The sequence below is a fragment of the Lampetra fluviatilis genome, chromosome 9 (assembly GCF_964198595.1).
Source record: "Lampetra fluviatilis chromosome 9, kcLamFluv1.1, whole genome shotgun sequence".
NCBI classification, from domain to species: domain Eukaryota; kingdom Metazoa; phylum Chordata; class Hyperoartia; order Petromyzontiformes; family Petromyzontidae; genus Lampetra; species Lampetra fluviatilis.
Window position 1 is genome coordinate 9008908 of NC_136283.1, and position 21633 is coordinate 9030540.

The following is a 21633-nucleotide window of genomic DNA, read 5'->3' on the forward strand; positions in this document are numbered from 1 at the left end:
CTGGCAGCCACACCGCTGCCTCTACACGCAGCCCTCCTGGCTGTCTCCCCCCCTGCTGCACACCACTCCGCAGCTTCCTCTTATCTTCGGGGTTGGCTCCCGATGGCCGTCGGCGCCCCCCCTCTCCACACTTGCCCGCGTGGCCTCACTCTTTTCCGCTCACACCCCGACTGCCTTCCCCTTCCGGTTTACCCGCTTAAAGCCCCGAACCTTCCCCCCACGTCACATGACTCCACCCCCCGTGACGTCACCTCCGGAAGGTCGCTTACGCCCGCATTACACCACCCTCCCCCGTAGAAAAATCCCAGCCGACCTCGGCTGACTAATAGCAAATCGTAATGCGGCGAACCGAGCTTCCCTCCCTAAAGGACACTAAGCATATAATGTAACAACAAGAACAAGAACAACGCAATTAACATCAACGAACGTACAAAAGCATGCAATAAATACAACTGTAAGAAAAAAATAACAAGACAGCAACAATCAACGAAACGTAAGCGATTTGGAACGTGTGCGGGTCGCCGGCCCGTCCCGGACGGTCGGCGGCCCACTCGCAGAACGGGAACGCGATGAAAGTCGAGGAATGACAGGGGGTAATCCCCCTGTCGTAGCCGGAAGTCCACCGACGTCCCGTGTCCCTAAAGAGTTAGTCTTGGGCTTGTCCTGTGACCGTGCCCGCAGCTGGGTCGGAAGAGCTGCAGGGCTCGAAGGTCCCGCAGACCTGGCAGGCGTCCTCCGAGCAGGGCCCCTCGTCCCCCGCAATGTCACGGCCGGCCTGTTTCGGAGGATCTTTAGCCGACTTGACCGGTGCCGAGGCCTCCTGCTGCGGCGGAGCCGGGAAGCGGGCCCAGCAGTCTCTGGCGTAGTGGCCCCTACGCCCGCAGCGGAAACATTCGGCCTCGTTGCGCCGAAGCGCAGGCCTCGCCTCCTGACGGCCCCGTTCTGGTAGCACCGCGCGCGGTCTCGGCCCGCCGCGTCCCGTCCATGGAGCGGAGGCGGCCGTCAGTTGTTGAGGGCCCCGGTCATCCGGAACATAGACGGCCTGCGCAGGGTTCCACCCCAACGCCTCTCCTTCTTTGACGGGCCCCCCCGTCCACGCCGTCACTTGTTTCCAGCGACGGAGGTTGAATTGCGCATCGAGACACTTAGCAGCCATCCGGGAAGTTAGCTTCTCATGCCCACACACAGGCATGGGGATCCCTAGATCCCGAGACAGCTCCAACATTTTCCCTAATATGAGAGGCTCAAGCAGGTCCTGTGGCGTCTCAGGATAAGCTGCCATGGCCAGCTCCAGCACCGCACCCCTGAACGCCACGGGCGACTCCTCTGGTGCTCGTTGTCGTTGAGCGAATCGCCGATGCGCATCATCTGGTGGCTCATAAGCATCGGCCATTTCTTGAAAAACACCACATAAAGTTGCCTTCTTATCGGTCGCTATGGAACGGAAGAATCGGACAGATTCGTCGTCCAGGAGAGTCGGCAACACCTCCAAAGCCTCCGCATCGGTCCATCTTGCTGTGCGTACCGCCGCCAAGAAGCGGCAGGCGAACGCGCTCCAGTCCCCACCGACGGAAAATTCTTTAACTGTTGTAAGGTGGCGACTCCGACTCCTCTTCCCGCCGTCTTCCAATGGTGGTGGTTGTGATGGCAAATTCAAAATGGCGTCGGCCCGCGGCGTGGCCAAGATGGCGGTTTGGCGCCACGGAGCGCGCAAAATGGCGGCCTCTTGCCGCGTGGGCAATGGCGGCGGCAGGACAGGCAACGTGGCGGCCCGCGGAGCACCACTTGCATCATCCATCGTCCCTGGCGCGACGAGATGGCATAGATGCGCCAGGACGTCCTTAAGTGCCTCCAGTTGTACCGCCATCGCTTGCCATCGTTGATCCGCGTCTGATGATGTCGACGGACCCGCCACCGCGCCAACATCCTCCACTCCCGTTCCCGTGGTCGCCTCAGCCGGGCTCTCCTCCACCACCCCAACAGGATCCGCGGTTGGAGGGAGTTCGTCGTCGTCGGACGAAGAAGCCGATGCAGGCGCCGGATTAACTTTCTTCCTCACTTGTTTCGACATGCCGTTGCACTTCCGACACCAGTGTAATAAACGACTGGACCACGATGTCTGGCTCAGTGTCCTTTATTATTCGGTTCGTGCTGTACACCCACACGGCTGTCTTTACTCTGTAGCTTCTCCACGGTGCTGACTCCAATGTCGGCCCGATCCACAACAGCAGCTCCGCTGCTGTTTCTCCCACACAGCCCCCCTTGGCTGTACTCTCTGCTGCTCTTCTCCCTCCGCAGCTCTCACAGCTTCTTGCTCTCTCTCTCTCTCTCCGCAGCTCCTCCTGGCAGCCACACCGCTGCCTCTAACAAGCAGCCCCCTCTCTCTCTCTCTCCGCAGCTCCTCCTGGCAGCCACACCGCTGCCTCTACACGCAGCCCTCCTGGCTGTCTCCCCCCCTGCTGCACACCACTCCGCAGCTTCCTCTTATCTTCGGGGTTGGCTCCCGATGGCCGTCGGCGCCCCCCCTCTCCACACTTGCCCGCGTGGCCTCACTCTTTTCCGCTCACACCCCGACTGCCTTCCCCTTCCGGTTTACCCGCTTAAAGCCCCGAACCTTCCCCCCACGTCACATGACTCCACCCCCCGTGACGTCACCTCCGGAAGGTCGCTTACGCCCGCATTACACATGGATGGGGGATTATGCCCTGAATGGGGATTATGCCTTGGTGGCATATTCACAACTGTCTTGATGGACTGCACAGTTCAATGTTATTTCACCAGGTTGAGGGATATTAATATTTATATTAAGCGATTCATGGAAATAGGTTATTGTCGCCTGATTTTGTGATTTCTAGATGGAGTGGTGGCCAAGTGGTTAGCATACTTTACAGTGAACCCAGTGACCCGAATTGTATTCCTGGCTTGTGATATCAGCACCACTTCTGGGCCCCCCATTCACCTACCCACCATGACCAGCGTGGTGAAGTATGGTCAAGAAACCCGCATGACTGAAGAGGTATGTGGAGGCTTTCAACCAGCAGTGGATTGGCAAAGTGCTTTTTATTATTTAAAAGAAAAACATTCATACTCAAACATTTTCCAATATGATAATGTAACATGGCGTCCGGCGTCCACCCCTCCCCCCCTGCCGGGCAGGTGGGGTGCGACGTCTGCCCCCTCCACTCCTTCCTCCACTCCTTCCTCCACCACGCCGTTCGGCCCCCGCCGACTGGGTGATCGCTCCCCCCACGTTAGCGTCCCCTCTGAGGGACATAGCTGAATGGCTGGCTAACCGCCGCACGGGGTTACTCCAGACACGCCCGCGCACACCACACCTAATGCTCACACGGCGGCGAGCACGCGTGCGCTCCCGCTGGTGATTATCCTTTACTATGCGCACGCCCCACAGTTAACACTACAGCGGCGGTGTGAATACGCGCGTGCCTGCGGCCGGTTATATCCTAATCCGTTCACGCACAAAGACTAACGCTAAGGCGGCTGCACGAATATGCGCGAGTGCCTCCGTGTGGTTAAACCGTAATACGCTCACGCACAAAGACTAGCGCTAAAGCGGCTGCACGAATATGTGCGTGCGCCTGCGGCCGGGTATATCCTAATCTGCTCACGCACAAAGACGAACGCTAAAGCGGCTGCACGAATAAGCGCGTCCGCCTCCGGGCGGTTAAACTCCAAACCACTCATGCACAAAGACTAGCGCTAAAGTGGCTGCACGAACACGCGCGCGTTGGTGGGTGGTTGTATCCCACACCGCGTCCACGCAAAGGCTGGGTGTAAAACGGCTGCGCGAATATGCGCGCTGGCGGGTGGTTAATCGCTACCCCGCACCCGCGCTAAGATGTGCTCTAAAGCAGCGGCGCGAACACTCGCACACCTGCAGGTGATTCATTTGTGGCTCTGCCCTCGCCACTCGTCCGTCTACGCAGCTGCTCCACACACACGCACAAATCACATTGCACCAATAATCTGTGCTAATGTTTATTCACGTCACAAAACCTTAAACTGCCCGGGAGGAAATATTCCTCGGGGGAAATATTCCGCGAGCAAAGCCTATCATATCACGATCCAATTCCCCAGATATTCACACGCCCTGTTACGTACCTCGCAGCCGTTCTCGCGGCGTCGCACGGACGCGGAGAGAGGCGGAGGGACGGAGATGAGAGAGGACTTTACCTTTCGCTGTCTCGTAGCTACACTCGCGAGCGTCGCATGGATGCTGCGAGTGGCTCGTGGAGGCAGGCAGGGAGTCAGTCTCGGTCACCAAGAGGTTGAAGAGAACTCCTTTAACCATTTCTGGCTTCCTCTTTTTATGCCCTGGGATTTCGAAAGTCCAGCGTTACATGACGTCATCCTGCGCAGCCAATCGTGCACCTACCTTTCGATTTTCAAACGTTTCGCGGCCATTACCTAGGGAATTACGTCACGCTACCCCCACCCCAGCCCATTGTCTCCGCGCCCGCATTCCTTACCCCTGACTCAGCCGGTCTGCCCTGAGCAGCGCCAGGCCTCCCACCTCCTCGTCTGCACTGCTCGCGTAATATTTCACCCTGGCCCCTCCCCAGTGCTGTGAGCGTCTCATTGCGGTTAGCCTGGTGAGCTTCGGTGTGCCCATATAATTTTAAGCCAATTTAGGGGGCCGCAATGTAATTTGTCCTGGGGGGGCCGGCTAATCTCCTGGCACCGGGAAACCATGGGACTTCCCCTCTAGGGGCCTTTCGGATGAAAACACGTGGTCCAGGCGATCCCCCACCAGGACACTACGTGAGTGTGTGCGCAGCGTGTGTGCGTTCAGGGCAGGGGCAGGGGGGAATTGCGGTGTTTGTAGAGTGGCCCTGCAGTCGTGGCACCACATAGCCTTGGTAAAGATGGCGGCGCGTACACATGCAGCGGCTCCTCTCTCTCCCATCAGATCGGTGTTTTTATGTTTTTTGTGTTATCCATCTACGTGCATTTGTTCGTCATCATCACGTCGATTAAACGTAAGGCGCACATACTCTCGCGAATTTCTGCTCGCCATCGGCAGAAGCACACTCATGGATATAAACCCAGCAGACGCGGAAGAGCTACGCGACTGCGGTCTGCTCCAGAGGCCTGCTCTACCACCGACCCCCACTACTGCAACCAGCCTACAGTGGAAACGCCACAGGCGGTGTATGAGGAAGCAGAAGAGGGGAAAGCGCGGAGGTATCGAGGCTAGGCGAGCGGCTAGCCCTCACCGGCCGGCTATCCCTACCATCACACTGGCCAACGTACGCTCGCTGGAAAACAAACTGGACTATATCCGTCTTCTTCGTACAACTTCCAGGACTGTGAGTGAGTGCTGTGTCCTTGTGTTTGTGGAAACATGGCTTAACGATAACGTCCCGGACCATGCCATTCAGCTAGCCGGGCTAACATGTTACCGGGCGGACAGAGCGCTCGTCGAGGGGGGGAAGACTCGCGGCGGGGGACTCTGTGTTTACATCACCGATGCCTGGTGCCGCGACGCTGTTGTGGTCTGCCAACACTGCTCATCATTGGTGGAGTTTATGGTAATTAAATGCCGGCCATTCTACCTGCCGAGGGAATTTAGTGCCATATTGCTGGTGGCACTATACATCCCCCCTGGCTCCGAAAACAACAGGAACGAGGCACTGTATGAACTCCATCAGCACATCGGTGACCAGCAGACAGCCCACCCAGATGCCTTCCTCATTCTGGCTGGGGATTTCAACCATGCCAACCCCAAGAGCGTGTTTCCACAACTCCAGGGACACATCAACTTTCCCACACGAGGAAACAATATCCTGGACAATGTCTACACTACACACAAAGGTGCCTACAAAGCCCGTCCCCTCCCCCACCTTGGGGCCTCAGATCACACCACTGTTCTGCTAACGTCAGCATACAGGCCGCTGGTTAAAGTCACCAAACCAGTTATAAAGCGGATCTGCGTGTGGCCTGAGGGGTCTTCAGAGGCACTCCAGGACTGCTTCTCCACCACCGACTGGAACATGTTCAGAAAGGCAGCCACCTACAACAACACCGTAGACCTCCAGGAGTACACGGAGACTGTCACTTCCTACATGAGGAAGTGCATGGAGGATGTCACAGTCACCAGAACCATCTCCATTCGGGCCAACCAGAAGCCATGGCTGACAGGGGAAGTCCATAGGCTCCTGAGGGCTCGGAACGCCGCCTTCAAAGCTGGCGAGGAGATGGGCCTGAAGACAGCCAGGGCCAACCTGTCGCGAGGCATCAGATTGGCCAAGAGGCAGTACTCCAGGAGGATCGCCGACCGCTTCAATGACAACAGAGACACCCGGAACCTGTGGCGAGGGATGCAGACCATCACGGACTATAAACCCTCTCCGCAGACCTGTGACAGCTCCACCTCTCTGCTGAACCAGCTGAAGGATTTCGTCGCTCGCTTTGAGGCAGACAACAGCACCCCAGCACAGAAGACTCCACCACCTCCCGGCGACCAGGTGCTGACGCTATCCCCAGATAGCGTGAGGGGATCCCTCAGAAGGACGAACCCAAGGAAAGCCCAGGGCCCTGACAACATTCCGGGTCGTGTCCTGAGAGACTGTGCGGAGGAGCTCACAGATGTCTTCACCGACATCTTTAACACCTCGCTGAGACAGGCTGTTGTACCTACGTGCCTCAAAGCTACCACCATCATCCCGGTCCCGAAGAAGTCATCACCCTCCTGCAACAATGACTACCGCCCGGTCGCACTCACTCCAATCCTTATGAAGTGCTTCGAGCGGCTAGTCCTACAACACATCAAGTCTGTCCTTCCCCCCGCCCTGGACCCTTTCCAGTTTGCGTATCGGTCTAACCGCTCGACCGATGACGCCATCTCCGCTACCCTCCACTCAGCTCTCACCCATCTGGAGACTAAAGACTCCTACGTCAGAATGCTGTTCATCGACTTTAGCTCAGCATTCAACACAATCATCCCCCAGCAGCTCATCCACAAACTAGACCACCTGGGGCTCAACACCTCCCTGTGCAACTGGCTGTTGGACTTCCTGACAGGGAGACCACAGGCAGTTCGAGTTGGCAGCAACACCTCCGGCACCATCACACTGAACAGAGGGGTCCCTCAAGGATGTGTGCTGAGCCCCCTCCTCTTCACTTTGCTGACCCACGACTGCACACCATCATTCAGCTCCAACCTCTTCATTAAGTTTGCGGATGACACAACTGTGGTGGGTGCCATCAAAAACGGGGATGAGACAAACTACAGGAGTGAGGTGAGCAGGCTGGCCACGTGGTGCAAGGACAACAATCTCCACTTGAATGTTGAGAAGACGAAGGAGATTGTTGTGGACTTCAGGAGAGTGCACACCCAGCATACTCCGCTAACCATAAACGGTGCTGCAGTGGAGAGGGTGAGATGCACCAAGTTCCTGGGTGTGCACATCTCTGAAGACCTGTCGTGGAGTCACAACACTGCATCACTGGCCAAAAAAGCCCAACAGCGCCTGTACTTTCTCCGCAAACTGAGAAGAGCAGGAGCCCCGCCCCCCATCATGCACACCTTTTACAGAGGCACCGTTGAGAGCATCTTGACGAGCTGCATCACCGTGTGGTACGGCGCCTGCACCGTGTCCTGCCGCAAGACTCTGCAGCGCATAGTGAGAGCAGCTGAGAGGATCATTGGTGTCTCTCTCCCCCCTCTTCTGGACATTTATAACACCCGCATCACCGGCAAAGCAATCAAGATTGCAGGTGATCCCACCCACCCATCTCACAGCCTCTTCAGCCTGCTGCCGTCAGGGAGGAGATTGCGGAGTCTTCGGGCCAAGACCAGCAGGCTCAAAGACAGTTTCTTTAACCAGGCTGTCAGGAGACTCAACTCCCTCCCTGCTCTACCATCACTCCCCCCCTCTGCCCACCCTCCCCCCTTTGCCCCCTGACCCCAACCCCCACACACACATTCACTCGTACATCCTGATCTCTGGACTGCACATTGCACTACATCGCACTACCACACCGGTTTAAATATCTTATTTCTTTAAATATTTTATTTAAATAATATTTTACATTTTATAATTCTTGACTGTTGTTTATTTTAAGTCTATTACATTTTTGATTATTTATCTTGTGTTGATCGCCGATTGTTCATTGTTTATTTATGTCTGTTAATTGTGATTCATTTTTTAATTGCTGGGTTGCACCGTGGGACCAAGAGAGAGGACTGTAATTTCATCTGTGTTGTATGTCATGCATGTAACACACTTGACAATAAAGTGACTTTTGACTTTGACTAGCCCCCTGAGGTGCCCATCCCTGTCCTGGGCTGACTGGAGCACCTCGCCTGGGCCACTCCAACCAGGTAGCGCCGTGGAGTCCGTGGGACTCACCTGGCCCTTGTTGCTGGTTTCGTAGGTGGTGGCTCCGTTTTTCGAGGCTCCTGCGGAGGTCTCCATCTCCACTCCAGAGGCCCCTCCTGCCCTCCGGCATCCACTGGCTGGGGAACAAACTCAGGGGCAGAGGGGTTTAGGTGCCGCTGCGCTCGTCGCCTCCTTGCTGGGCTGGGGTCCATTGGAGATTTGGGCCCAGAGAGTATGGTGCGAAGCCATCGGGCATGGGGGGCATGGGGTGTGCGGAGATTCTGGGTTTTCGGAGTACTCGAAGGGCGGGCAATTCCCCCGCTGGGTATGCCCTCCAGGTTTTAATCGGCGGACGTTAACCACCGTCTCTTGACCCCTCTTCCTGCCTTGGATCATCACCTTCCAGGGGGAGATCTGCCGCACCACGGTCCAGGGTCCTCGTCAGTAGGTGGTCAACTTTCCCACCTGTCCGGTCTATATGCACGGGGTATGCAGCCATACCTTAGAGCCCGCCGAGTGGAAGGGGGCTCTACACGGTTGGTAGGCCAGGCCACGCGTTGCCACCGGCCCCAGCATCTCCGCGAGGGGGCCGATGGTGACGGCCAACGTCAGGATAGCGGCCACGAGCTTGAAGTGGGGCGATCCAGCTCCTGTCCCAAGAACAGAATCCGCTCCCCACTGCCCTCCACGGTGGCGCATCGCTGGCGGGGCTGCACATTGAGCCCCAACTTTTCCAGGAGGTCGGTACCTGCAATTCACTCGTGGCCTAACACGCTCGACACATAGAACTCCTGGTTACACACCTTGTGTCCGAGGCGAACCTCAAGGGTGACCATCCCCAGCAGTCCCATCCCAGCTGCACTCGCAGTGTGCAGCACGCGATCCAGGGCCTGTAGGCAGCCCTCATCAACCCTGACCAAGCCGCAGTGTGTTGTGCTCATGAGTGAGGCTACCACCCCCGTGTCCAACAGGACACTCGCACACCTGCACGTGCGGCTCTGCCCTCGCTGCTCGTCCGCCCACACAGCTGCTCCACACACACACACACACAAATCACACTGCACCGATAATCTGTGTTAACGTTTATTCACGGCGCAAAACCCTGCACTGCCCAGAATAAATATTCTTGCGAGCAGAGCCTATCTATCATGATACAATTCCCCAGATATGTACGCGCTGTTACGTACCTCGCAGCCATTCTCACGGCATCACATGGACGCGGAGAGAGGTGGTAGGGACGGAGATGAGAGGGGACTTAACCTATCGCTGTCTCGTAGCTACAGTCGCTAGCGTCGCACGGACGCTGCGAGCGGCTCGAGAAGGCAGGCAGGGAGTCAATCTCGGTCACCAAGAGGCTGAAGAGGAGAACTCCCTTAACCGTTTTTGGCTTCCCCTTTTTATACCCTGGGATTTCGAAAGTCCAGGGTTATGTGACGTCATCCTGCGCAGCCAATCGTACGCCTACCTTTCAATTTTCAAACGTTTCACGGCCGTTACCTAGGGCATTACGTCACGCGATCCCCCGGCCCATTGTCTCCACGCCCGCATTCCTTACCCCTGACTCAGACAGTCTGCCCTGAGCAGCGCCAGGCCGAATACACACCCGCGGGCTGCCCAGGGCTTTCCCTCCCACCTCCTCGTCTGCGCTGCTCGCGTAATATTTCACCCTGGCCCGTCCCCAGTGCTGTGAGCGTCTCATTGAGGTTAGCCCGGTGAGCTTCGGTGTGCCCATACAATTTTAAGCCAATTTAGGGGGCCGCAATGTAATTTGTCCTGGGCGGGCCAGCCAATCTCCTGGCACCAGGAAACCGTGGGACTTCCCCTTTAGGGGCCCGTCGGATGAAAACCCGCGGTCCCAGGCGATCCCCCGCCGGGACACTATGTGAGTGTGTGTGCGTTCAGGGCGGGGGCAGGGGGGGAATTGTGGCGTTTACGGAGTGGCCCCACGGTCGTGGCACGACAGTAACGTTTATCCTAGGTAAAGTCATTGTCATCAGCAGCAGCCATAATCAATCCACTGCTGGATGAAGGCCTTCAAGCCGTCGCCATCTCTCACAATCCTGTGATGCAACAATCCACCCAACACCTGCACACAAGCTGATTTTATTGCTCCATTTCCTCGATCAAGATGAGATAGTAGATGTAAGTGGTGTGTCACCGATCTTAAGATATTCATTTAAGTTGCAATCCCACTGCTTTATGTGCCTGCCATCTCGGAGATATAAAACCTATAAATGTGAAGCAACTCGTAGCCTATTGAGCTCAAGTACAGGGTGAAAGAGATGTGTCCCCTTGAGCCTGTTGAGGCAAACCTCATTACATGTTTCACTGTTTTGAGGACATTCTCCATTTTCTTGGAAAGTGGCTAATGTCACCCTGATCCCTGTAAAGTAACTTTCATTAACATGTAATCTGTAAGTCTTAGCTTAAGCAAATCGCTTTATAAATGTTACCTTTCCAGCAATATTAACTTAAATGAAACCATTACTGCAGTAGAGACAATTCAAAATGTTTACGGGTCAATTCAGAGTGCTGCGCACTAGTTATATAGGTTGAGTTGTTGACCTTCCATATCATCCATCATAAACTTTTTTTCCATCTTAAAAGACATACCAAGGTGATTTCCTCAAATAGTGGCATATTGTGACCTCTCATGTCTTAAAGCGTGGTAAAATGAAAGCTTATTGTCTGGCCAGGAACTATTTTTGCAGAAATGTAATGAGCATTTTGTCAATATCTGCATGGATTTTCTGGCCTAGAAATTTTTTTACAACTAATATTTGGCTACAGTTGATACAGAGCAGAGTAGGTATTCTGTAAATTTATATTCATTAACTTATTATGCTCTTTAATTTGGGAATTATTATGAATAATAATGGCACGGTTATAGTCTTAACATTCTTGTTAGATAAGCCCAATTATTCCAAAAAACTAAGACTCATGGATGTACCATTATAATTAACCGTGTCTAATCTTATTGAAATCTAGACTAATGGTGTGAAACAATGGGACAATCCTCCTCTATGTGGTTCAGCTGTTATGTGTCCGCAAGAGAGAGGTACCTTTATTTTTAACTCCTGCATATTGGCCTGCATGGATTATAATGTAATGCTATCATAAAGTTAAAAGTGAAAAGAAAATAAGTGCTTTGTTATATGAGCCATAGCCAAGATCCTTAGAACATGTTAAGGCAAGCTCCACAAGTGTAGCAGTCTTGTCTAGGCTCAGTGACACGATACTTTGTTGTGGTTATCTACAATCGCATGGAGTAATGCAAATGCTTTATCTAGCATTGCAGGTTGGACTCAGTGGCATTGGCTTGTAAGGGTTGGTAGAGCAGTTCTTTGATGGCACTGGATTGATGGAATTATCCACTTGACTGCTCGGGCAGTGCCCTGGTGCTTGATTCATGTTGCCTTCGGATAATATTATCTTTCAATAAACATGGTGAATAAGGACATTGATCCATACAATGTGAATTAAGATTGCTGTTTAAGCTAAGCCATACATTTAACCATATTATTTACTGTCCTGACATTCATGTGCTTAGATTTTGTGCATTCTTTCCTTCAGTGTATATTTGTTTTCAGTGCCTTGAAATAACACGGAATGAATAACTGTTTCTAGCAGACGAATGAATATGTTTTTTCAGTTTAATGGGGCAGTGTTCATTTTTTATGCTTTTTTTATTCTTTGTATTGTGTGATATGCCCACATTTTATTTTGAAGAAGTGTCAGGTAGGACTTAAAACTACCATTAATAAATACATAACCTGTGCTCTTTGTCAGTAGTTACACTATTTGTAAATATGATGGCTCAATTCTAAATGTTTGAACCGTGTCCTTATCTATAATCCAGCCATTGCAAACTAACACAACTGCTTTGTAGCACTCAAATCTAGAATTAACTCTTGATATTGTTTTGAACAATTACGTATAATTGCCAGTTACCTGTTGCAAAGGGTGCTGAACGAGCACCAATGATCCAAAAGGCCCATGGAAACGATGTATTGTTATTCGCCAGGGGCAAAATAATCTGCACTCTTTTTTTCTTTTGCAATATGTGGCCCTCCATGTGAGTAGTTTGAATCACCCAATGCGATGTGGAAATATGCATCTCATTGCTATTGACAATTTGGGTGCCTCACATTTAAATTACTTTTTTTTTATTCTATCCACATCGTTTTGAAAAATCTAAAAACATTTAAGGCAGTGACTTAAATTACTTACTTGTTCCAAAAAAATAAAAATTTAACTATTTTTAAGTAAAAATACTTTTGAATTTTTTTCCACATGTCATCTTAGGTGAGGTGTCACGCCAACATCCCAGACAGACGAGATGCATCTGGATGAGAAGTTTATTAAAAACAACTGAAGATTCGTTCTGCCACGTATCATCTTTTGGCAGAAACAATGTCTGTTGACAAATATAAATATCTAAGTATATACTTTGACTAGATATAAAGGTGATGAAGGCTGGCACATTGCACGGTGATAACTATACAAACATTGAGCCAAAGAAAGGCATGGTAAGTAAATCACACTTTGCAGGATAAATTGTAAATATTTACTAATGTACTGTAGACGTTTTATCTCGAAAAAAAAAAACTACGTTTTTGGAAGATATGACCTAGATGATGACTTGTTTTATCTTCAAAACCCTTCCTATTTGTCTTCTCCTGGATGGAGGCCTTTAACGATTCCTCCACAATCGAGTTTACTTGGATCCCATTGCAGCATTTCCCTCAACTATCTCTCCAGTCGGCATATGAGATGGACGAGTTCATCTGAGAGTCATATATACCAATACAAGTGGGAATTTCAGCTACAAGAGGATAACATGCAAAAGTAAAAAAATATCAATGGCAACTTTGAGGCAAAAAATGAATGCCTGACTTCACACTGGTATAAAAATGAAAATAGACATTTCGTATTGCTTAACAATTCATGTAAAGTCAAATCAAATAAATCACTGTTTAAGATGACGAGTGCAACCATCACTGCATAGTGCTTCTGCAATGCTGAGAAAGGCATCACAGGCGCTTCCACAAAGCAGTTACAATATTCATGCTATCGCAGAATTGTCAAGATTACACCAATGCATGCATACCTTTTGCGAATGCACCGATTTCAATTGTATCTTGTACACATTAGAGTAGTCCTCGCATGTAAAACCTGGGAGAGTCAAATTTCCCAGCGGCAACGACAAACTCCTGACTGCTGAACTCCATTCCCCAGAAATCTCTCAACATGAGATGTTTTTATCACTCCCTGAGGGCATTACATTACCCCCACAACTAAGTTGCCTAACTTACACCTCCTTCCAGACGTGTTGACAAGAGGTCTACAAATATAAGCACTGAGGTTTGCTGATGACATTATGCTATGTGAAAAAAGTAGAGAGGAAATGCCACAAGAAAAACAGCGTTCCATATATCATAATTGGTTCAGCCAAGACGAGCAAGGTGAGCAAGAAATGGTGAAGTAGGGGTAGATGTTCAAGTATAAAGCTCAAGAGGATGGACAGAAGATCAAAGGCAGGTTCTAAAAGACATGGTTGAGATAGAGAGAAATCGGTGGAATGTTGCGCAATAGGAATATGTCATTTTGGTTGAATGAGAATGTATCCAAGTCAATAATAAGACGAGCCTTGATATATGGGTCTGAATGTGGCAGTCTAAAAACTTGGAATGAGAAAATGTCATGCACCATAGAAATGAAGAGGATTAGATAGATGTGATGATGATTGATCGACAATACTAGATCATTTTTGAAATAAAGAGACAAATATGGCAATAGTGATGCTCATCTCAGACAAGCTGAAAGCAAGCTGACAAAGCTGGCTAGGATATGGCATAATACAGGAAAACAACATCAGAAGAAAGGTGATCAACATTGAAGCACCAGGGCAGAGACTAAGAGGTGGGCCGAGAAAAGGGTGATTCAAAGTGTTGAACCAGGATATTAAGGATGTGTAGTAGATTTAGTGGCGATGGACCAGGACAGGAATGAGTGCAAAAAGAGGACCAGGAAGGCAGACACCACAGTGCTCATGTGCTGAGCTGGCCGATCTAGGGCTGCTTATTGCTTAGCAACCAGGGGGTTGGGACACTCAATGGATATATAAAGGTGGATTATTATGAGGTGACATACGTCAACATGACTTGTATTTATTTTAATTGTGTGTGTGTGTGCTTGCTAACATAACTAATACTCAACAGGGATCTTTTGTATTTGATGTTTGTGTATTTGTTTAAATGTTTATCTCTATCTGTAATTTTGTTGGAGCACATACTCCATACGTTTTTCAACAGTTGGTGGAAATGTCAGTCATCTCGGTCATCCCATTACACCTGGGTCTGTCCCATGACCTGCCAGTCAGCTTTTGACTTTTCGCATGACCTCAAAGTGAATCTAGCTTGCCACAAGCACTGTAGTTATGTCACCACCACTTTATCGCAAATTGCAGCTGTTGCTGTTGTTATTTCGGGATAAACTTGTGTGGGGAATGGATGCGTAGTGGTTAGTGGACTGGACTGTGAACCTTGTGGCCTATGTTTGATTCCTGGCTTCCACTGACATCAGTGGCAAGTGATACTTGATCTGGTCCTCGGAATACCCTCGATCAACTTAGTATTAAAATTAACACTTGATGTGTTGTGTAAATGTACACAATAGAGAGACATATAAAATTCCGGACACACAATCAGTCATTTGTTTTGCCATCCTTAATACCTTCTGACTAACAGCACTTGCCTCAACAATATTTAAAAAATAGTTTTCTCAGTGTATTCATCTGTGTGTGTCTGCATCAACATGTGTGTGTGTGTGTTCATGTGCGTGTGGTGGGGAGAGTTAGTGTAGCGGTTAGTGTGGTGCGCTATGAACCCGGCGATCCGGGTTCGATTCCTGCTCACGGCCAACACCCAATGACGATTATCTGAACCGGTCCTGGGCCTCTCCTAGGTCGACTCATCCTCAAATGAGTACCCTGTGTGGTGTGTAAACATCGCCACTTGGGAGACAAAGGCGGTGTACCGTTTCGGCCTTGATAGGTGCTCGCTAACAGCACTTGCCCCTACAATCTGTTAAGGCTATATGGGGGATCTTTGTCTTTGTGGGAATAAGGTCAGGTGTGCAATCGATATTTTAAGATTCAGGAAGTGAGGTCTGTCAGACATCCTCACCAGACCCCTATGCTTGAATAAGTCTGCTTTGAGGAAGAACGTGCATCTAATAGGAACGGGTGCTGTTACATTTCACAGGCGGTGCCTTGTCCGTGGTGTGTGCCTCGTTGTTGTTGTGTGCCTCCATCTCTAAATTTAAACACATTTTCTCTCTTCAGTAATAATACCGAATATGATTTCAACACAAATTGCACTTGGAGATTTAATTATTCACCTCAGTTAGCCAGATTTCCACCTATACTTTGTCCTACATAAAATGTCAAGTAATTACACTGAAACTGACAAGCCTCATTTATTCTGCTTGTGCCAAACTGTCAATTTGCAAGTCAATAAAATCGATCAGGGTGGGTGTTCTGTAAAATAATATCTCCATTTATTTGTCACGTATTAAGATGTAGGCACTTAACTTAAGAATGTTTTATTACAAAAACAAAATTATCCACTTGAATTACAAAGTGTTCTGCCAAAAACAATAAATAATCTCACTGGGTCTAAAATAATTATATACCCTGAAATCAAAGGTTAAATTTGCACATTAGTGGTCAATAAATACAGCAAACTTTCCTTATACAATAATACATGACGAATTAATTTCAGATACAAAATATGTATTAATTGCTGGTTTAACAAATAAAAATAAATCAAGACTATGCAATTAAACTCTACATCGCATACATATGGTTTCATTTAATTTAAAAGAACACGATTAAAACTAAATGTCATGCTTTGTAAAAAATCAAAAAATCTATTGCTGCATATGTTTCCAAAAATGTAAAGGAACACCCGTTGGTAAAGATATATCAACTTGTTGACACTGCTGAGTTAAGGCCTCCCTAAATTGTTACCAGCTCTCGTAATCCTGCATTGTAACAATCCACCTAGCTGATTTCATTGCTCCATTTCTTTGTAATTACATTCTCTTGGGCACATCACCTCCTTGTTATCCTTTTCCCGCACCTCCGATTACCACGCTTGGCTATGTATGGTGCAAAAGAAGTTCAACATACATACGCCACCGTTATTCTTGACAATTGGACATAATTTATTATTTCAACATATCCTGCCCACGGCTACATTCTCTTAACAGATACAATTGTGACTAACCTACATGTGCTCTTTAATCGACATGTTTATTATTGTATTGCTCAATAGAATTCAAGCATACATGCCTATTTGCACGCTTTTGTTTCATTGTTTTCGTTCATGACCACGTTTCTGATCCTTGTGTCAGCACGTAGTATGCATTTATTAAAACATTTTCTTCTTCATGCACAATTTTACGTTGCATAGCATTATCAATTTCAGCATTCCAAAAGCACTCCAACCTGCTTTCGGTCTACGTTTCAACCAACGGTTTAATTAAGTTATTATTTCTTTGGAAATTTTTTATTCATGTGTTATTTCCTCCTTTCTAGAGGTCAGAGAGAACCAAAAGTCTGACATTTAAAGAAGATATACATTTATTTTATTTTATACCCACGTGACTTTACCGAAAGAACCAAAGAGTAAGAGATAATGGGCCATGGGTTCTGAAATGTAATGGGTATTTTGTTACTTTGGAGACCTGACTTGTGAATATTCCATATTTTTTTCCGCTTGAGAGTGTATGCAAGAATATAATGGTATTCTTCAGCAAATAAGCTCAAGGAAATTGATAATTAATATATTAACATAATGGCAGAGTAGTTTCGTGTATTCATATAAACGAAGATTGTGCAGCATACAATCGTCTAACAATACAAATATAGTCCACTCAATCATGGACATATAATTAACTTGAATAATGTAAAGACATGCAAAAAATTGCGAATTCTGTAGCCATGCATTCCAATGTGTACTCGTTATATTAAATGGTGTACTCATGGAGATGCTTATTTCTTTTTGTACCTTGTAAAGTTGTGTGGTTCAAGGGTCATCTAATATTAGCTGCATACTGAACAAAGCCAATTCTGTCCACGATTCTATGGATTTGATATTAATCAGTGAGTTGATCTGGAACATTTTGGATTGGATTAGAGTTGTAGTTCAGAATTTAAATTGTATCATGAAGTAAATTAAAAATTAGTTTGCACTCTGCAAATTAAAACCTTCATGTACTAAAATGTTAAACAACACCAAATAAATAACTGGGAGTTAAATCTGGAAATCCAACTCTATTACTGCATACAGAGACATAACTCTACATTCTATGGACACTCATCCACAAACCTTGAGATTGTCCAAAAAAGGGCAGAATACAAAGATGGACACAGGTGATGGATAGATGATGCAAGTGAATGGACAGGGATGCAGGTTAACAATGCAGTGGGACTGGTGGAGGACAAAGAGAAATGTAGGAAGGTACTGCATGCCACCTATCCTCTGACTCTGGCAAGAGGATGGGTGGCACAATATAATATCCGTCTAAGTTTCATCATCACCAGGTGATGGAACATCCTTCTAAGATGTAACACCAGTTTCAAACTTTGACACCCACTTGTACAGATTATACAGTGAATACACATTTGTCACCATAGCTAGCCTGCATCTTGGAGTGTATAATATATCACTGCATTGAGTAGTATATGCTCTAAAAGATTTCCAGCAACAGCTCATATGTTTTTTTGGTACAACTCATGCTAGGAGCTGCCACCACTGAATTGACTAATTCCCACAAGGTAAAGTGTCATGCACATATGGCGACTGCATGTTAGTGGTCGCATTTAATGGTTCCGTCATTGTACCATATGAGGGTTTCAACACTGCGTTTTAAAATTGCAAACCCTTTTTCAAGATGTAAACATTGTATTTTGCCATATGCTGGGCTCGCTGTGCATTTTTCGCCACGATAATTCAGTCTGTCTATCCTAAAAAATATTTGTTTGGAAGTAAAATCCTCAATTGATTTGCTTTCTGTGCTTGAGTAAAGCGTAAATTCAGAAATGGTGAGAATTGATAATGCTGTCACATATGTGCAAATATAATTCCTGATGACATTTCCAGTGCCCTCATGAGTCAGGATTCCTGCTGTATTGTAGATAATTCCTAGTGGTATCTGTACATACGATATTTTATATATCACAAAAACCATCACGTTCACACCCAATATTTATTGAATAATTACGATTGGGTTTTTAATAGAAAAATTATTTCAACCCATTAATATTTTGTACATGTATTATGTATGTTGAATTTATTTCTAATTGTACACAGACAACCGTGCTAATCTTTTCTAAACGTTTATTTTAAAGTCAGCTTCAATACAATCAGCAGCCATGATCTATCTACTGCTGAATAAAGGCTTCAACCCAAGCAGTCATCTTGACAAGATAACCTTCTGTGTAACACCGGTGGTGCTGACCTAACATAACCACGCCGACCTCGGACATTTTAACGGGCAGTTCGTAAATTTGTTGCACACATTCCTGATCTGTAAACAAATAATATCTTGATAGTGTAATTGTCATTGTAGTAGTGCATACTGTTCTACGTTATCCAAGTATATTCCTTTCACATTAAATCTTGATTAGAAGCTTTCGTGACTGCAGGATTAGGTTATTTCGGTAAAGTCAATTAGATACAAAAAATAGATCACGACGTTTCGATCGCAACAACAAACGATCGTCCTCAGGTGAAAGAGAGAAACATGCCTCTGTGACGAGGCATTATATAGAGGGGGAGAGGCCGTAAAGGGGCGAGAGTGTGGGGATAAAATTCAAAGAGGGCTTGGGTGAGAGAGAGAAAAAAAATGTGACAACAAAGCTTAGATATCAAACTTAACAAAATTTTGAAATGTAATGCAACTCAGAGAGTCGGCTAACACAAAAGTTAACACTTTACCTGGTTGATCAAGTCCTTCCAAATATTTCTAAATTTTGCATCCATCTTCTCGGTTGAAATTATGTCTGAGTTGTGTGGTTTGAGTGAGAGAGACAAAAGAAACGTGACATAATTTCGTCGTGATCTATTATTTAGTTATTTATTTACTATCTACGTGACTTTTCACATTAACCATGATTACATCTTCCCCTGAAATTAAATTAAATAACCCTGATAGTCACATGAATTCCCTATTGATTTATGAAAGTGTCAGAAATGTTGTTATTGCCGTGTCACAGCTACATTTAATCCCCATTTTTGTGTCTGTAGACGGCATAGATTTAATGTCACTCAAGCCATATTGAGGCACGTGTGTGTAAGCAATTACTATCTGAACCTGACCTGCGCTTTCCCGAGGTTGACTCAGCATAGCACGAGTACCTGTTGTGGTGGGCAAACATCATCACTGGTGAGATAAATGTATTTGTATGTGGTGTTAGCCTTCGAATCCTCTTGTGCATTGTGTCAGCTATAATAGGTTCTTCAAAACATCGTTTCCAAGCTAAAAGGGGATCTTTGTATGTTGTTGTATGCACCTGCTTTCACTGTCTGGACATGTTTCATCATCATTCATTGTCTATCCACTGCTGGATGAAGGCCTTCCACACTACTGTCATCCCTCATGGCCGTGTGCTGCTACTATCCATCTTACTCCAGCACATTAACTCATCTCATCGCTCCATCTCCAAGGCAGTTGTCCTCTTGCTAAGGGCAATTACAGGTGTTCGCCACCACCATCGGGTGCATAATGTGGAGCCTTGTCTTGTTTAAACATCTTCTGTCACATGCCATGTAATAGCAAATTGGGGCAATGCCATAGCAGTGGCTAATAGCCAATTGAGGGTGGTATGAAATGCTTTTGGTTTAAGATCTTGTCATTTAACTGAATTACATCTTCAGAGCTTGAATGTTAAGCTGCTTTTTCTTTATCCAGGATACAACTCGTGTCGTTGCGTTCCTAAAACGCTCAAGATCGATTTGGAATTTCTGTACACTGATAAAGAAAGTCTGCATCTCAATTTACTTTAAATTGTGCAGCAGTATATCTATACATATACACAGTGTAGTTTCCGCGTAAATGTGAGCACATAGCATGAAGGCACACAGCATCAACATTTAATCGTAGAAGCATATGAGAAGACAGGCCATATATTTTTTTACTTAATATAAGTGTGTTTCGAATACTATCTCAGAGCCAACAAAATATCCTTCGTTATTGAGCAACACGTCGTTGTGTGAAACCAAATTTCGTTGTTGTTAAAAGCAGGTAAGCTGTGCTTGACCAGAGGCTGTGATTACATGAGGCTTGATTCAGAAATAGCCAGCGGTAGCTTTTTTAATGGAAAACAAGTGGTCTCTATTGCGTTCTTAATCAGTCGACTGACCTCCATGCCTCAAAGCAGTATATGCAAAAATAATCACTTCAAAACATGTGCACAGCATACCACGATATGATTATGCCTTGCTCTGCTATATTAGGACATTTCAGAAGGGAATATGCATATTGCTATGTTTAGATAGAAATAGCTAAACTGTCAAATAACCAACAGAATGTATACATTGCAGATGTTGCAAAGTTGGTTTGTTAATACGATGCATTCAGAAACGACAGTACATAAATTCTGTAAGTGTTTCCTAAAATATGTTTTTATTCACAAGTCCAACCTATTGATAAAAGACGAGATACGCACACAATGGCGCATCACTTATCCATGTAATCTCCAGCAAGATCGACAAACTTCCACAATTGTGACACCAACTTGTAAATTCCATCATGGTAACATACAGCAACCACCATTGCACATCAAGTTAAACTCATCATCATCATCACCGTCAACCCGTTAGCAACAGAAGTCGGTCTTCATTAGTGCAATTAAGGTGGTGAAGCAACTTCCAGTCGTTCTTGGTGATTACACCCATATTTTTAACTGCAAGGATGGCCTGAATCATATTCTTTGGGTCTTTCGGTAAAGTCATGTAGATAAGCGACAACCGCTTGTGTTGTGATCGAAATGTCGTAGTTTTTTGTTATTTTCTTTGAACCTATCTATGTGACTTTACCGAAAGACCCAACGAATATGAATTTCTGCAGTCACGAAAGATTTGGCCTAAATCACTTTACATTATCTCTGTGCATTTGTTGGGGTCACTGCCATCCTTGGTCCACCACTCCTAGGCTTATCAAAAATGCCTGTTGTGCTATCCTTGAACAGCATTATCCACTATGTGGCATTGCTTTCACACGT